A 16,189-nucleotide genomic window follows, 5' to 3' on the forward strand; every position below is an offset into this window, starting at 1 on the left:
ATTGATTCTTTTTCATTGTAATTTCTCCATGAAGCTGGAGCTGCTAATAGGGTTAGACTACAATGTTGGTGAACCTAGCCAGCCTTCTAGAACCGAGGAATTCTCAAATTCTCCCAATAATCACCTCTATCCCAAGACTGCCAAGGAAGCTGTAAACAAGAGCCAGCACGATGGGGGAGAAGCATCATCGTGTCAGTAATCATTCAAGGCCAGTTGCTGCAGGCGGATCCGCTGCCAGCATTTGCCATGGGGACGACCAGCACGATCTTCCTCTCCCCGGGACCCAGAGCCTAAATCTCGCGATCTCTGGGCTGCAGTGTGGAGAAAGTGAGCAGAGGAAGGTGGGAGGTGCAAAGACCACCCACCCCATTATATAGGATGAGGTTGATGGAGAGACTGTCCAGCCATCCAGGCCTCCAAGGGTTTATCCACCAGAAGGGCCAGAGCAGGAAGCGCAAGGACAGAAAATCTGAACCTCCCTGACTTTCCCACCCTTGGACGTGGTACCACCTGCGTGGAAGATTCTGCCTGATCAGATGAGCAGCAGTTCCTCACTTGGTGAAGAGACCGTTATGGATGCGTAAGCCGGGCCTGATACAGCCAGCTCGGCCTGGAGTTACCACTTTCATCTTTTCTTACCCCACCAAGCACGATGATCCTTGAGGGTAAACTACATCCCACTCATCCTGTACCCACTATAGACTCTGGCATGGGCTTAACCGTCCTGGTGCTCAGTGCTTGCCACCTGAGTGGATGCAGTCAGAATGGGCCAGCAGCCTTCTTTGTGTATGGAGATGCTGAGCAATTAGCTGGCCCAGGGACATTTGAAGGGAATTTTCTCAGGATCACCAAAAGCTACCTTCCAGACTCACCTAACATGGCATTATGAGAATCCTTGGTTCTAATTTGAGCCATCTAATAAGTAAAAGGAAAGTACATTGGACTGAGGGCCAGGAGACTATATTTATTACTAAACAGCTGTGTAACCTTGGGCAAGGATGTTGCTGTCCTGGAGAAGAGCTCAGGGAATGAATGAAGCCCCATCACGAGCCATTCCAGCTAGTTCTTGATGAAAATGCAACCACAGAACAGGCTTCTGTTCTCCAGGGGTTTACGGTTTAGGCAGGGAGAGACTTCTGTGACACATAACAACCCAGCTGTTCATCGCAGAGCACATCCAGGGACAGTTAGAGCAGGGCCAGCCTCTTTTTTCTGTTTTGTTTTGTTTTGTTTTGTTGCGGTACGCGGGCCTCTCACTGTTATGGCCTCTCCCATTGCGGAGCACAGGCTCCAGATGCGCAGGCTCAGCGGCCATGGCTCACGGGCCCAGCCACTCCGCGGCATGTGGGATCTTCCCCGAACGGGGCACGAACCTGCGTCCTCTGCATCGGCAGGTGGACCCTCAAGCACTGCACCACCAGGGAAGCCCCAGCACTTTTTTTTTGACTGAAGTGGCCTGAGATGTTTGTGGTGTTATTAGTTGGATATTTAAGGATTCTGTTACACTGAGAAAGGACAGGGTTAAATTCTAGTTGGGGTGAGAGGCAATACAAATAGTGAATAGAATTTGAATGTCACATTAGAGAAAGAGACAGAAAAAAAAAAAAAAGCCTGGTTTAGTGCAGAATAAGAGACCAGATAAAGGTGTAAAAAGTCTAAACTGAGGTCAGATTGAAGAGGACCTTAGATGCCAGGCCAAGCATTTGGGTTTATAAATTAGTAATAAAAAGCCATCATTGAGGAGTGTGATATGAAGGCAGTGATTTGAGTCAAGCTGGCGGTAGTGTGTAAAATCAGCCAGAAGGGAGAAAAACTGGAGCTAAGGAGATGGGTACAAAGTCGTTACAATAATCCAAATGTGAGTTGGTTACAGCCAAAACCAAATTCATCGTAATATGGTTTAAAGGAAATTATGATTTCAGAGACACGAAGAGGAAAGAATGCACAGCTGGGAGGGTGAGGAACAAAGCCTGAACAGAAGGGGCTCATGTCAGCTGGTTCAGGAAGGTAAGATCCCTTGAGCCAAGGTCCGATGTGCTCACAGTTTGCATTTCTGAAGCATCCTCTGGGGAGCCCATTAAAACACTTGTTCCTGGTACTATTCCCTGCAGATGCGCATGTGGTGGGTTTGGGATGGAGCCCAGAAATGTGCATTTTAACAAATATTTCTGAGCGGCACTTTGACTACACTTGGAGAAATTTTAGCTTAAATTGTGAGTAGTAAAAAAAAATAAATTATATCCTCAACAATCCTAAGACTGTCTCTGGTCGACACATACTCTCTAGGCTTGGACTTGAGCTTCAGACCTTTCTGTCTTCTCCATGCAAATCAAACGCCTCTGCATCTTGATCAGGGCCAGCCTTTCCGTGTTTCAGAGCGGCCACCCAGGGCTAGTCTCTCCTAACAAGGATTTGTACTTTCACCTTCTTAAAGAATCACACTTTGTCTTTCCTGCGAGATGTCCTTATCTTTATAGACAAGGAAGCTGAGGACTATAGAAGGCTTTTGACTTCAAATCCCTTACACTTTCCACTAGAATGTGTTGGCCAAAGGAGTAACAATTTTGGCGGGGCCTTTCTGAAGAAAATAACCCTGTTTCCTGACCCAGGGGTGCTCCACTGATGGTGCCAGAGACCAGAGGTTGTGGAGCCTGTGACATTCTTCATACCTGCTGGGCACCCACAAGGCCATCACACGTGAACTGTTAGCTGCAAACACCGGTTCACTGCAAATATCTAAAGCAAAGAGAGCAGCTGCGAGAGTTCAGTTTTCAAAGGTTCCTCATTAACTGAATTTTTAAGAGAAGAAATATGAAACAAACACATAAAAATAGACAAAGAAATACCAGCCAAGAGCAGTGGACCAAAGACATTTGTGGGTTGGAGGGGAATGACCTCTCAACCTCTCTCATTTCTTCTCTCAAGGACTCACTTTAAAACCTGACCTCTATTGCACATTGCAGCCTAATCCTGCAGAAAATTGGCGGGAGCCTACCCCAGCTTCACTGAGACTCAAGGCATTCACACCTCTTCACTGGTGACCACATTACCCTAATGATAATAAAAACAACAGCGATACTAGCTCTTTTTTTTTTTTTTTTTTTACATCTTGATTGGAGTATAATTGCTTTACAATGGTGCGTTAGTTTCTGCTTTATAACAAAGTGAATCAGTTATACATATACATATGTTCCCATATATCTTCCCACTTGCGTCTCCCTCCCTCCCCCCCTCCCTATCCCACCCCTCTAGGTGGTCACAAAGCACCAAGCTGATCTCCCTGTGCTATGCGGCTGCTTCCCACTACCTATCTTATTTATTGAGCATTTAATATTGTCTAGGCCATTTGTGAAACACTTGTAATCCTTAGGAGGGACAAAAGGTGAAAAAGGTAAGGTTGGTAGTTTATCCTTTTTATAAGTGAATAAACTCAGAGAGGTTACAAATGCTCTTTAATTTCAAGAGCAGAATTTGAGTCCAGGCCTGTCTGACTTCAAAGCCTGCCTACTTACCCGTTACCTGGAACAGGCATGCGGTAGGCAAGTTGAATACCTTTATTTTTATTTTAATGGATGATGAGGTGAATTAGAAGGATGCCCGCTTAATATGAATTTTGTACTTTACCCCCAAAAAAGGCAATTCAGTTGTGTGTGGAAGCTTTACTCGTACTTTATTTTTGTCAATAACTCTTTATAATGACCCCAAATTTTACTGTCATTTTAGTGGAATTAAACTCAGAAAGTTCCATTTTATGTGCTGTATCTCATTCTGCTGCAATGACAGTTTCCCCTTGACCCTGGGCTGCCAGCATGAGTCCTCAGACTCTGGTACAGAGGGAGCCTCAGGAAGAACGAGGCTTTCCCACCTGGCTAACCAGGTAAAATTTCCTTTGCTAAACACTTCAGGACCGCTGTGCTATATTTTTACCATAAGACATCCTCATTGCTAGGATCAAGGAATGTAAGACCAAAATTTCCATGACTGTCCAAGACATGAGAGAATATCCCATCTGCAAAATCTTCTCGGCGTACCTCATTCTAACCAACTTCAGCTGTACTCCACTCCTTTGTATTTTGCCCTTCATGTGGTTAGATAACAGCTGCTCAGCAGTCTTCTATAATTACAAGAATCTGAAAAAATATTTTTCATTGTGCTAAAACCATGTGAGAGGGTGACATTCCTTTTCCTTAAAGCCAAACATCTCCACTGCAGAGATGCCTGAAGTCTCTGTCTGAAGATGCAGCCCGAGATTTCAAGAACTATGTGATGTTAGCAGAAAAAAATATAACACTAGGCTTTTTTTTTGAATTTGGGTTTTTCCCATGTGTGTATGCCCATTTTTTTCCAGGCATGTGTCTGTGTACTGTCCGTGTCCCACATCTGAAAGGGAAGCTCTAACCAGTAGAGTCCTCACATGGAAAGGCCACACACTTTCAGAGAAAAACACAGGCTGACTCCAAGATGCTCTCATGTGTTTGCCCTAATAGGTTTCTCCTTCACGCTTCCCTCTAATGGCCAGTAGTCCCAGACACTAAAGAGATCTACCCTTCCTGAACACTCAGAGTCCCAGATTTTATTCTTCATGCAGCGTCCTGGCATGTAACCAGCAGTCTGTTACAGCAGACAGTATTTAATCTACAGAGTTATCCATTCACAGGATGGATATTAGAAGGAGCTGGATATCACGGCAAAGTCAGACAGTTTATGAACTCTTCTTTTTGAGAGATACAATTTCTTCCCAAGGAGCACATAGAGCATAGAATAAGAGGTAGGCTTCCTTTACCATTTAGTTTGGGTTCACATTTCACATCTCAAAATTCAGGAAGAAAAGGGTTCCAGTGTTATTTGACCCAATCCTTACTTCAATTCTCCTGGCATTTATCTCTCTTGTGTATGAAAAGCTTCTTTTGAAGTCAGAACTCCAGGTGTGGAGGAAGAAGGAATTCATCAAGAGAATTGAATTCAGAAAGATTAAAATGTAGAGTTTTAATATAGCTATAGCTGACACATGTCAAGGAGATAAAAGGAAGATTTTGGATTCTAAGAACAGTGCCAGAACTATGAAGTACTGCTTTAAAAATACATATTATTTTGATTGAAATTTGTAGGGGAAAAAAATCAATATAATTAACCAATCTAGTAAATGGATGCATTGAGAGAATGCACTTGGTCCTACAGTGTTCATTTTTTAAATGGCGGCGGGGGACAACAAGTTTTTACTGAACACATTTCTGATATGTTTTCTAACAGGCAGTATTTCTAAGGGTACTTAACCTAGAGAATCTTCTCTCTCCAATTTTATCTGGAGCTAGTCTCACACAAACTATTAACTCTAAATGAAAGTTGGTAAGTTATGCCCATTTATCAACACAGTTACCATAAGATATCCCAGTCTAAGAGGTTTGAATGAGTAAAAATTTGGAAATGATCAGTTAACCTCTCTCCAAAAAAGAACAATTATATTAAAAATTCACATTTATGTAGAAAAGAAAGATGAAATTCTGAGAGAGTCATTTTAACATTTAGACCTTCTCATTAGTATCACCTTTCACACTCAAGTCTCTAAACTACAGAACGCATTTGTAAGGGTGTTACCATCAAACAAAAATTCCTTTATGAATATCCCAGAAAACCATTGCCAACAACTCTAGTCAGCTTGTGTTTCCAAAATCGAAGGTAATCCTGAGATGTTTTCAGGACAGGTTTGCCCTGAATTTTCTGATTTGTGTAGTTATAAGGAAAGTTCAAATTCTAGAAAGAAAAATTTTAGAATTGCACGTAATATTATTATTATTAAACCATGAGACAGTCATTGGAAGAACAAAGTTCAAGTTCAGTAAATGTCTTTTGTTACTCCATCAACTTGCTGCTTTATAAATTATGATTGCCAGATTACAACCTTAAGGTTGATATTTTCCTTGATTTAGTCTCAGGAAAAAAAGAAAAACAGATGTAAGTCATTCTCTCCTTTGCTCTTTATATATGTATATAAAGGACATTAGTGGAGAAATGATTTCAGGGAAAAGTGATGGATTCTATTTTGTCTGGCAAAGGCATTCAGTAGACGCAGGCAACTTTGTGATCTGCTGGTCTAGCCTGAAGCTCGAAAAAGCAGTGCAGGGTAAGTACATGGCCTCCTGATTCCTGGGCATTGACGGTGACTGAAACCGTAAGAGTAGATGAGATCATCCAGCTAATAGATATAAACAGGAAAGACATGAGGACCTGAGTACCACCCATAGATGGTCAGAGGGGAGAAGCCAGGAAAGGAGAGGAGGAAGGAAACAGCTGTGCTTCGATGTCAAGGAAAAGGAGGGTAACAGATAGGAAAGAATATCCCATTGTGTCTAAAGCTCCTGGGGAGTTGAATAAGATGAACGATGAAGACTGACCATTGAACTGAAGACTCACCATTGAAATTTTACAACAGATCATTTGTGGCAAATGATTTTGTGAAAGCAAAGCCAGAGTCTCTGGCTTAGGTTGAGACTGGGAAGAGAAGTGGAAACAAGAAATGTAAACAGCTCTTTTGAAATTTTTGGCTGTGGAGAGGAAGAGAGAGGGGCAGCAGATGTTCCAGGGGATGTGGTGATCAAGGGAGGTTCAATGCTGTTTGTTATGAAGATCAAAGAACATAAGGATGATCCAGAGACTGAGATCCTTGGAGAAGACACAAGAGGTAGGATTCAGAGGTGGAATGTCTGCTCATGCATTTTGCAAAATGGGAGCCCTGTTATTAACCCTACTTTACAGGAAAGCAAACAAAGAACAAAAGAATCTATTGCTCCAGAGAGAGTCAGATATGCATTCAGTTCCTAGTTCCACCTCCCACTAGCTATGTGCTTGGGCAAGCTTCTTTTTTGGGGGTAAAGATAATTATATCTACTGTGAAGAGACGGGGTGAGATATGTCTGGGGCAAGTATGAATTGCCAGCAGCACAGTGTCTGGCACACAGTGAGCACCCTGGGTGTTGCCGTGGTGCTGGTGGGATGGTGTTTTGGGATGTATGGCTGTTGGGGGCTACAGAGCCAACATTCACACCTATGTCATGACTCCAGATTCAGCATTTGACACCACCCTGCATGCAAGAGAAATTAAAAGCTATTTTGAAATAAATTAAAATGAAAATTCATCATGTCAGTATTTGTAGGATAAAACAAGAACAGGGCTTAGAGGGACATTAATAGCATTGAATGCATCTATTAGAAAAGAAAAAAAAATCTAAAATCAATAATGTGCATGCCCATCATAGGAAACCAAAAAAAAGGAGAGCAAAGTAAATTCAAAATAAGCAAAATAAAATAAATAATGAAATTTTATTATGGAAATCAATGAAATTCAAAACAGGAAAACAATAGAGAAAATTAATGAAACCAAAAATAGTTATTTTTAAAAGATCAATAAAATTGTAAGCTCTCTACCCAGACTAACAAAGGAAAAAAGAAAAGACACAACTTACCAATATCAGACATGGAAGAGGGGCCATCACTACAGACCCAATTGGCATAAACAGAATGATAAAGGGATACTAAAAACAACTCGATACCCACAGATTTGATAACTTGTATGAAATTGGCCAATATCTTGAGACATCCTGCACTTTGCCTGTTGCAGTGATACCACAGTGGTGTCTGTCCTTCTCTGGTTTGTTGCTAACCTCTGTGCTGGATCCTCTTCCTTACCCTCCATTTATAAAGGTAGATCTTTCTAATGCTTGGTTTAGTACCAAGCACTCAGGGAGGTATGTTTGCATGTTTCTCCAACGAATGAGTTTCCTCAACCTTTTCTTTTACTCCTTAAATTCAGGTCTCACTTATCTTACTAACAGGATTTTAACTGTCAGCTCTGTGGAGAGAATGTGTCTTCATATAATCTGTCTTTCCTAACCCAAAAGCTCCAGGTTCATATTTCCAAGTGCCTGAAGCCTACTCCTACCAAAATGAGCCACCACTATTTCAACTTTAAAAGTTTATAAACTAAACTCACCTTTCTTCCCTTCAGCTCCTGAGGATACTCTCAGGATGCCCAAATTCTGTTTAATGTGCTATTGTTCACTAATATGAAAGCCTAAAGTTTCAGATAATATCACTCTTCCTTTTAAAACTTTCCTTAGTTTTTAAGCTCTGAACATTGTTTCTTTGTAATGATCTTGGACTCTATCTCATTTTGACTCTATTGCTTCTGGCTCAGTATTTTATATTTCATTGGACTAATACAACAGTATCCTAAAATGTCTTCCTGCTTTGTGGTTCTCCTTGCACAAATTCACCCAGCACCTAAGTCCCAGAGCTAGAGAAAAGAGATGTTTTCAGAAACTGAAGTTAGTTTTGTATGGCTGCATTGTATCATTCAGCCTTCTTTTTCTCTAGATCATGCTCATATCCTAGCATCTAATTTCTGCATCCTAATTTTTTTTTAAATGTAGAATGAGCTTCAGCGTTTACTTTTGAATGCTCAATAGTCTCTTTATTAAGCATCCCTCAAATACCAAATTTGACTGTGCCATATGCTCCCTTTGGGGACCCAGATGGATTCAACAACTTACTGTATGAACTTATGCCATTTGCTTAACTTCTATGAATCTCAGGTTCATCATTGGTATAATAGGAGTCATATTACCTATCTTTTAGAATTTTTGTGAAAAACAAAAGAGATAATTCGCTCTAAATGCAGGAAACTCAAAACTCCATATAGTTAAAGTATGGTAAATGTAGTAGCTTAAAAGTAAATGTTTGCATAGACAAAATGGAAAATACAAAAGGCAAATTGTAGAATATGTTTGCCATATAAACAATAAACACATTTTAAAGTATATATTAAGCTCTTATAAGTCAATGTAAAAAACTAGAAAATGAGTCCAATAGAAAATGGCTAAAAGTAGTCAATAAGAGAGAAAAAAATACAAATGCGTTTAACATTATTAAAAGATGCTCAACTACATATCAAGTAAAAAGAAATCCAAATTAAAATCACAATGAGATTGTTTTAACCCATCGAAATGATAAAGATCAAAAAGTAGGATAATACATTCCGCTGATGAGGATGTTGGGAAATCCAAATTCTCATACATCATTGACAGGAATGTAAATTGGTACAAACTCTTTGGAATGAAATTTAACAATATCTAATAAAATTTAAAAGTTCACACATCCAGGCCAGCTATTCCACTTTCAGAAATTAATTTTCTAGGTGTACTTACAAAAGTGAACAAAGATGCGAGTATAGAGCTATTCATTACAAAATCACTTACAGACTTAAAAGATGAGAAACACCCTCAGTTTCCATCAATGTGGGGCTAGTGTAGAGCTTGGAGTCCAGAGCCCAGTTAAGCTGGAACTAGTTTTCCCAATCCCTTCCTCGTAAATTTTCTGGATCGGGGCTTACCAAGAGAAAAGTGTCAGGTGAGCAGAGCAGAAGTGCAGCCCATATTGAGTGTGAAGGTTGGCGTATGGCAGGTGCCATGCACATGTGCAGGCTGCTCACTTACAGGCGTGGCAGCCATCATGGTGCAGCTCCTACAGCTTCTGCTGCTTTGCCCCTGGCAGGCTCTGTGCATCCTGGGCAAGTGCGAGTTTGGCTCTGTGGTAAAGGGCACCAGCTTATTCTGCAGTTCCCCTGAATGGTCAATGACAGAAGTGGTGAGAGAAAGACATGGCTTCACTTTATCTTCATGGCTTCCCGATTGTTCTTGATGCACCCTCTAAACTTTATGCCCAACTGCCAGCCCTCCTGACTTCCAACTGAGCACCACTGATGGAGCCCACAGACTTCATAGGCTGCCCAACTGGCCCCCAGGTCTAATTCTTCTAGATCACTTAGAATGGCTCTGCTTCTCTCTTCAACCTCAACTGATGCAATTTGTTCAGTAAATCATGAGGATTCTGTAGCCATCAGAAATAATGAAGTGGTTCTATATTTGAACATACAACAATGTCCAAGATATTATTAAATAAAATGAGTGAGGCTCAGAAAAAAATGTATATTGTGTGTTACTTGTTAGGTTTAAAAACTGGGAAAATGCACACACACTCAACACTAATGCACACATATGCTTGCCAATCACGGACTATCACTGGAAAGACATAAAAAAATAGCAACTCTCCTCTGGGAAAAAGAACTGACAGTGACAAGGAGGGTGAGATTTCACTGTATATCTTTTGTACTGTTTGATTTTTTTTCCCCATGAAATTATGTTAATTTTTAAAATAATAATAATGACATTCAAAAAATGAAATAAGGGCTTCCATGGTGGCGCAGTGGTTGAGAGTCCGCCTGCCGATGCAGGGGACACAGGTTCGTGCCCCGGTCCGGGAAGATCCCACATGCCGCGGAGCGGCTGGGCCCGTGAGCCATGGCCACTGAGTCTGCGCGTCGGAGCCTGTGCTCCACGGCGGGAGAGGCCGCAGCGGTGAGAAGCCCGCGTACCACAAAAAAATAATAAATAAATAAATAAATAAATAACATTGAAATCTCACTGCATAAATCCCCTGAGCATAAGAGGTGCTCGGTAAACATCAACTTCCTTGCACTCCTCATGGCGTATCTCTCACCTCACCATCTACGGAGATGCATCCCGTGTTTCTTTCCTCAGTGAGACAAGATGATGCTGTGAGCAGTGTTACAGACATAATGAACAGAATAGATCAGGAAATGAGTAGGTGCTCATTTACGTTAGTCAGTCTGAGAGCCAATGACACAGCTAAAAATAAGGGCATTGCTGCACCTGAGTTTAATCGTTGGAATAGACAGGAAAGAGATTTCAATAGCTTATCCTTGAGGAAGGAAAGAAAGAGAGGACCTCATTAAGTATAACAAGTCTGCAAGGTGGAGAGAAATATTCCCTATGGCCATCAGCTTTCAGTATTTTACTTCTGTTTCCCTGAAAAGAGGAAGCATGGACACACCATGTGAAAATATGAAATGCCTGTAATGGAATAAAAATCTAAAACACTGAATTTTGCTTTATTTATAGCTAAAACGTTTAAGAAATATCAGTATGTATAGGTAGTGTGTGAGTACGTGGTGTGTGTGTGTGTGTGTGTGTATACATTAGAGCCTTAGGAATACATTTTTTTAAATAAAAATAAAAAGAGTTTCCTCTGAAGTCCTAGTGAGGAGTATATGCAATCTGGTTTGATGCATACTGGCAAAAAATATTTATGGAAGATTATAAATTTTGTGAAATATTCACACACAAATATAAAATGCTCTGGTAAAAATATAACTTAAAAAACTCATTACTTTGAACAAGGCATATTTTTGGCTAACTGGTTGTAGGAATAAAAGTCATATACTATGGGCTACAGGCAGAGAAAACTAAACCATCCTCCTACACCCTTACAGCTTCGGAAACTCGCCCGCTCTTTCCAAATCACTCCCTCTGAGTTATTCCAATGAGATTTCAGCAACACAACCCTAGTTCACCAGAGCCATTCTTCCTTCTCCCTCCTCTGCGATGTTCTCACCCCTACAAAGAGAGTGGGATTACGTCTGAGGGGAAATAAGAGAGTAGATGGACTCTGGAGCGGGAGTTTTCCTTTTTAAATGTCAATTGGTCAGAGAGGATTTGAGGAAAGGGACAAAAGCATTTGCCCTGCTGTGATGTCTACTTATCTCTCATCACTCATAAGCATCACAATCATTACTATTGCCAGGCGTATACAGACCACTTTTCCTCCCCAATCAGCTTATAAATGGTTTTACAAATGGATTAGAAACAGCATAGACATGGATCATTTCACACAGCACCAAAGTACAGTCACCTCTAGGGGAAATGGGGGAACTTCTATATAAATCAGGACAACATTAAGAGAAGGGTTAAGACCAACCATGAAGAATGGTTTATTTGCTCGAAGCTGTAGGGAATATTAGGTAAGCAAAGGACATTTCCTTCCCCTGGCTACAAGGTCAATGTGGCCTCATTGGTTGAGGTCCGAGGTTAATGAATCTTGCTTCCAGATGGCAGTGCTGCCGTAGGACGAACACGCAGCGTTTTATCTTCTGGAGAGAGGCTAATCAAGTCGGGGCAAGTGTTTCCCAGCATCTCGGCGTCTTGCCAGCCATGAAGCACAGACCCGGGAGAGGGATCCTGAGCTCGGATGACACAACTAAAGACCTTCTGATGCTCAGAGATTCATCAGAACCCAGGCATCTGCATTCTGGTGTCCTCTTCTGCAAAGGCAACATGGGGGTTTTCCTATAGGATCAAAAAACATGAACTACTTTGTCCTTGTGCAGAAATCTGTCAGGTTCATTAGCCAGGGGTGCCTCACATGGGCACTACCAGTGTAACTTGGAAAGTATTTGCTGTTCCTATTAAAACCGCCTCTTCAGATGCTGCAAAGAGATGCTCTACTGAGTCTCCCATCTCCTGCAAGTCCCACCGATGCCCCTAAAGCAGCGTTTGAGAAGAACTAAGAATCTCCTGTCAGTCTGGCTTTGCAGAGACAGAGAATCAATCTACGTTACCTTGTTCGTGGCTATTAGAAGTGAATTTCCTCAGGGCAGTTATGAGAGATGCCAATTTTTAATGAGACGTGTACTTGATATTTACCATATTTAGATGTAGACCTTCCTCAGTGGGATTTTTGCTAGCAAATCTCATGGGTTTTCACGGCACATTTATGTTTATAGTAAGGGTTAGTAGCACACACACAGAGTAAACATATATTTTAGAAAATATTCCGGAAGCTCTAAAGGTAGCTATGTTTGTACCTAGCTACTAGTGAGTGACAGCCCAATGCTTGTCAAATTCAACCTGCATAGACTCTTGTTATCATGCAGATTCTGATGCAGTCTGTCTGGGCTAAGGCTCGAGGTGCTGCAGTTCTAATAAGTCAGGTTGCCGCAGGTTGCTAGATCACCCATGCAATGGCAAAAAGCTAGGTTACCTGTACTTTTCAAACCTGAATCCAAAGGAGTTTTCCCAGCCAACACACTTGCATGGAAATTCTCCTGGTAAGAATTCCTCCTGGTTGTGATTGGATGTAATTAGAGCAGAGCTACTCCGTGACAGCTCCACCGCTCAGGGGGCACATGGGGCAAAAAGGTTTTCACTAGGGAAGTAAAATTTCTGAGAACATAGGTGTCAAGTAGCAAGACACCAACGTTGCCCTCCCTCCACACCCTGCATTCTGCACTGTTCCTTTGGCCTGGCTCCAAACAGAAAGCAAAGGTGGAATTTGTTTTAAAGCCCAAAAGCGAATTCTCCTGATTTTAGTGACAACTAGGAAGCAAAAGAAAAGGTAGCCAGGAGCCCTGCAGAGCAGAGCACGGGGGCGGGGGGGGGGGCAGGGTGGGTGAGGGGCACTTCACAGACAGCATTGTCATGAAGAGGGAACACACTGAGATGCCACACAGGGGCCAGAGCCCTGGAGCCCACACAGATGAGGTGTAGGTGTTCCAAGTCTCCAAGTCTCTGGGGAGGGGAGAGGGACACCGGAAGGTAAGGGCAGGCAAGCTCTAGTCCATCTGAGACATTAGAGCCTGCAGCATGGTGCTCTCATGGGAAATCCAGCACTGGCTGTCTCTGGGGAAAGTAATCTGAAGTAGTAGTAAGTCAGGTTTTGTACTGAAAGCACAGAAGAAGAAACAGAAACAGCCACAAACCAGAATGACTCAGAAGCCGCAGCATAGGGGTCCATAGTTCCTTGTTTAATAGTTCGTCCACAGCTCACAGTTGCTTGACTACCATCTATGTCAACAGAAGAAAGAACACTGTATTTGAATCTGGGGTAAACTATTTCAGCTCTGTACAAGTTGTTCAGGTGGGACGGGGAGGTCTCCAGGGATGTACCAGAAACCTGCAGTCTTGGGCTCAACCTGGCATGTAGAAGTGGGTGACAGCGATGAACACATTTCTTCACTTTTTATTGTTTTATGTGTCTTCCAGGCATGAGATGTTGTGCGTAATGCTGAGGGAGACATAAAGATATGAGCTCCTCAAAGGCGTCCACGTGACTTTTCTCTCTGTTTCTCCAGTGTGTAGTATAATCTGTAGAACACAGTGGGATCCAAAAACATTCACCAAATGAAAAAAAAAAAACAGTAGTTCACATGAAGCCTTTACCATGTGCCAGGGGCTAGAGTGAAATGCATTATCTGAGGTGGGGAAGAAAGATTAGTGGAGAAGACACAGCTATGCTTCCTGGAGATTGTTACCTGATTGGTCAGGGTCCATTATGAATCTCCTGCAAAGATTTCTTCAGCAATCAGAGAGCACAGGAGACAGTACAGAGGAATGAACTCGATTTCGGATTAAATCTGGTGTCTCCAGAACTCGCCAGAGGGTGCACCTCTCTGTTCCTGCTCCGATGGTGTTGATTGGGTGTGTGTTCTGAGGTGCCTGCATATTACCCCCCTAGAAGCCAGGTAAATGAAGAGCCAGAGCGGGTGTTTCTGGAACTTGAAGACATTCTCCCTTCTGGGTATGACGTGACCAAGAATTGGAAGTGACAAAATCGTACCTAACTTGCATTTCTGATAAAGTTTATGTATCTTGAGAGTTTACGATGCCTTCCTCTCCGTAAAAATGCCCGTATGTTCAAGCGTGGATGTTAAGAATGCTTAAACCGGAGCCCAGCTCTTACAAGTGGAATCCAGAAATAACGGTCTAAGGTACACTTCATCTGAAGCTGCAGTTTTAGGGCACAGCTCATTAAGATCGTCTTCCTTGGCTCTCCAGTCTCATTGCAAAACCATTTTATGGATGTGTACCACCAAGAACAGTCAGAAGAAGTCTTGTTTACTGCCCCAGAAGCTCCTAACACCACCTTCATCCAAGAACTCCAAGACAGAACTAAACAGCCATGTAGTTTATGTGTAAGAATGAAATTAGCCTCAACTATTTTCTTAATGGGGAAGAATCCGGAAAGTTAAAGCTCTCCCCTGCTGTAGCAAACCAAAGTGTGGGGTGACAAGCAGCCTTTCTCCCTCAATTTATGTTGCTTAAATTCAAAGTTGTTTTCTTATCACCCAAGATTCCCCCAGAGGAATTTTGTAGTTTTGCAGCAAATACCGTGTGCATGTGCTCATTGAATCACTCTCAAGTTTCCTGCAGGAGAGCTTCAAAAGATCCTGGCATGGTACAAGAGGTAACGACTGCCCCCCCAGGGAGTCAGTTCAGAAAATATTTTCCGTACAATGACTTGCAAGAGCTCACAGCCTACCACTTGGAAAAGCCTCAAAAGTGATAATTAGAGCAATAGGTATTTTCTTATGACAAGGAGGTGTACCTCAGTGATGGGTGTTCCAAATTCTCAGATTTCAGTTTGCAAAAGACAGTGTCATCATGGGAAAACACTTACCTGCATAACACAAGGCCAAACTGGAATTTAAAGGGGAAATCAAACAGCTTTCTGGGGTACCCATACCAACTTTGGAACTCAGGTCTTTCAGTCCAAAAGCTCATGTTTTGGCAGAGCAGCACAATACAATAGAAAGAGCATTTTCTATTGCAGAGACCAGAGTTGTAACTTATTCTATGCTCTATGGTTTTCTAGCATTGTGGTCTCACAAAAGTCATCTAACCTCGCTCCTGTAACTTCATCTGTAAAATGGGGGTAATAATATCTATAATATCTATTTCACTGAGAGGATTAAAGGGGATACAAAAGTTTCTTAAACAGTGTAGTCTCAGAGGAAGTTCCCTTTGCTCTCCATTCCTGGACCTCTTCGTAATTATTTTGAACTCTTATAAAAACAAGAAAGTGAGACAGAAGTGAAGCAACATGATCATATTAATCTAAAGGCCAAAGGAAGCATGTGAGGAAAACATAATCTACCCTTGCCCAGCAATATAAACGACAGAGAATTCAAGGGAAACACCAGATGTGACTCTCCTGGAGAGCTTGCTGTTTGTTTGTCATGGTTTGATTTGACCTTTTTAGAGCTGGAAACTATCGTAAGGTGATCTAAAGCAAATGCGTCATTTAACAGTCCAAGGGACTGCGTAGTAAGACCTGGCATTTCTTTGAGCCAAAGTCCTTCCCACCCAGCTGGAGAGACAGCAGTAAACAAATCAAAGTCCCAGCCCACATGGGGTGCCAACTCTGGGCTGGAGACACACAATGGGTAAGTCAAATAGGAAAAGTCTATTGTACCAAAAAGATGAAAAAGGAGCCTTCTGATCCCCAGGTTCCAGCTTTGGATCTCGGGTCGTCAGGTGACACCACCACCCACTTCTGCGGC

The sequence above is a fragment of the Orcinus orca genome, chromosome 12 (genome assembly GCF_937001465.1).
Source record: "Orcinus orca chromosome 12, mOrcOrc1.1, whole genome shotgun sequence".
NCBI lineage: Eukaryota > Metazoa > Chordata > Mammalia > Artiodactyla > Delphinidae > Orcinus > Orcinus orca.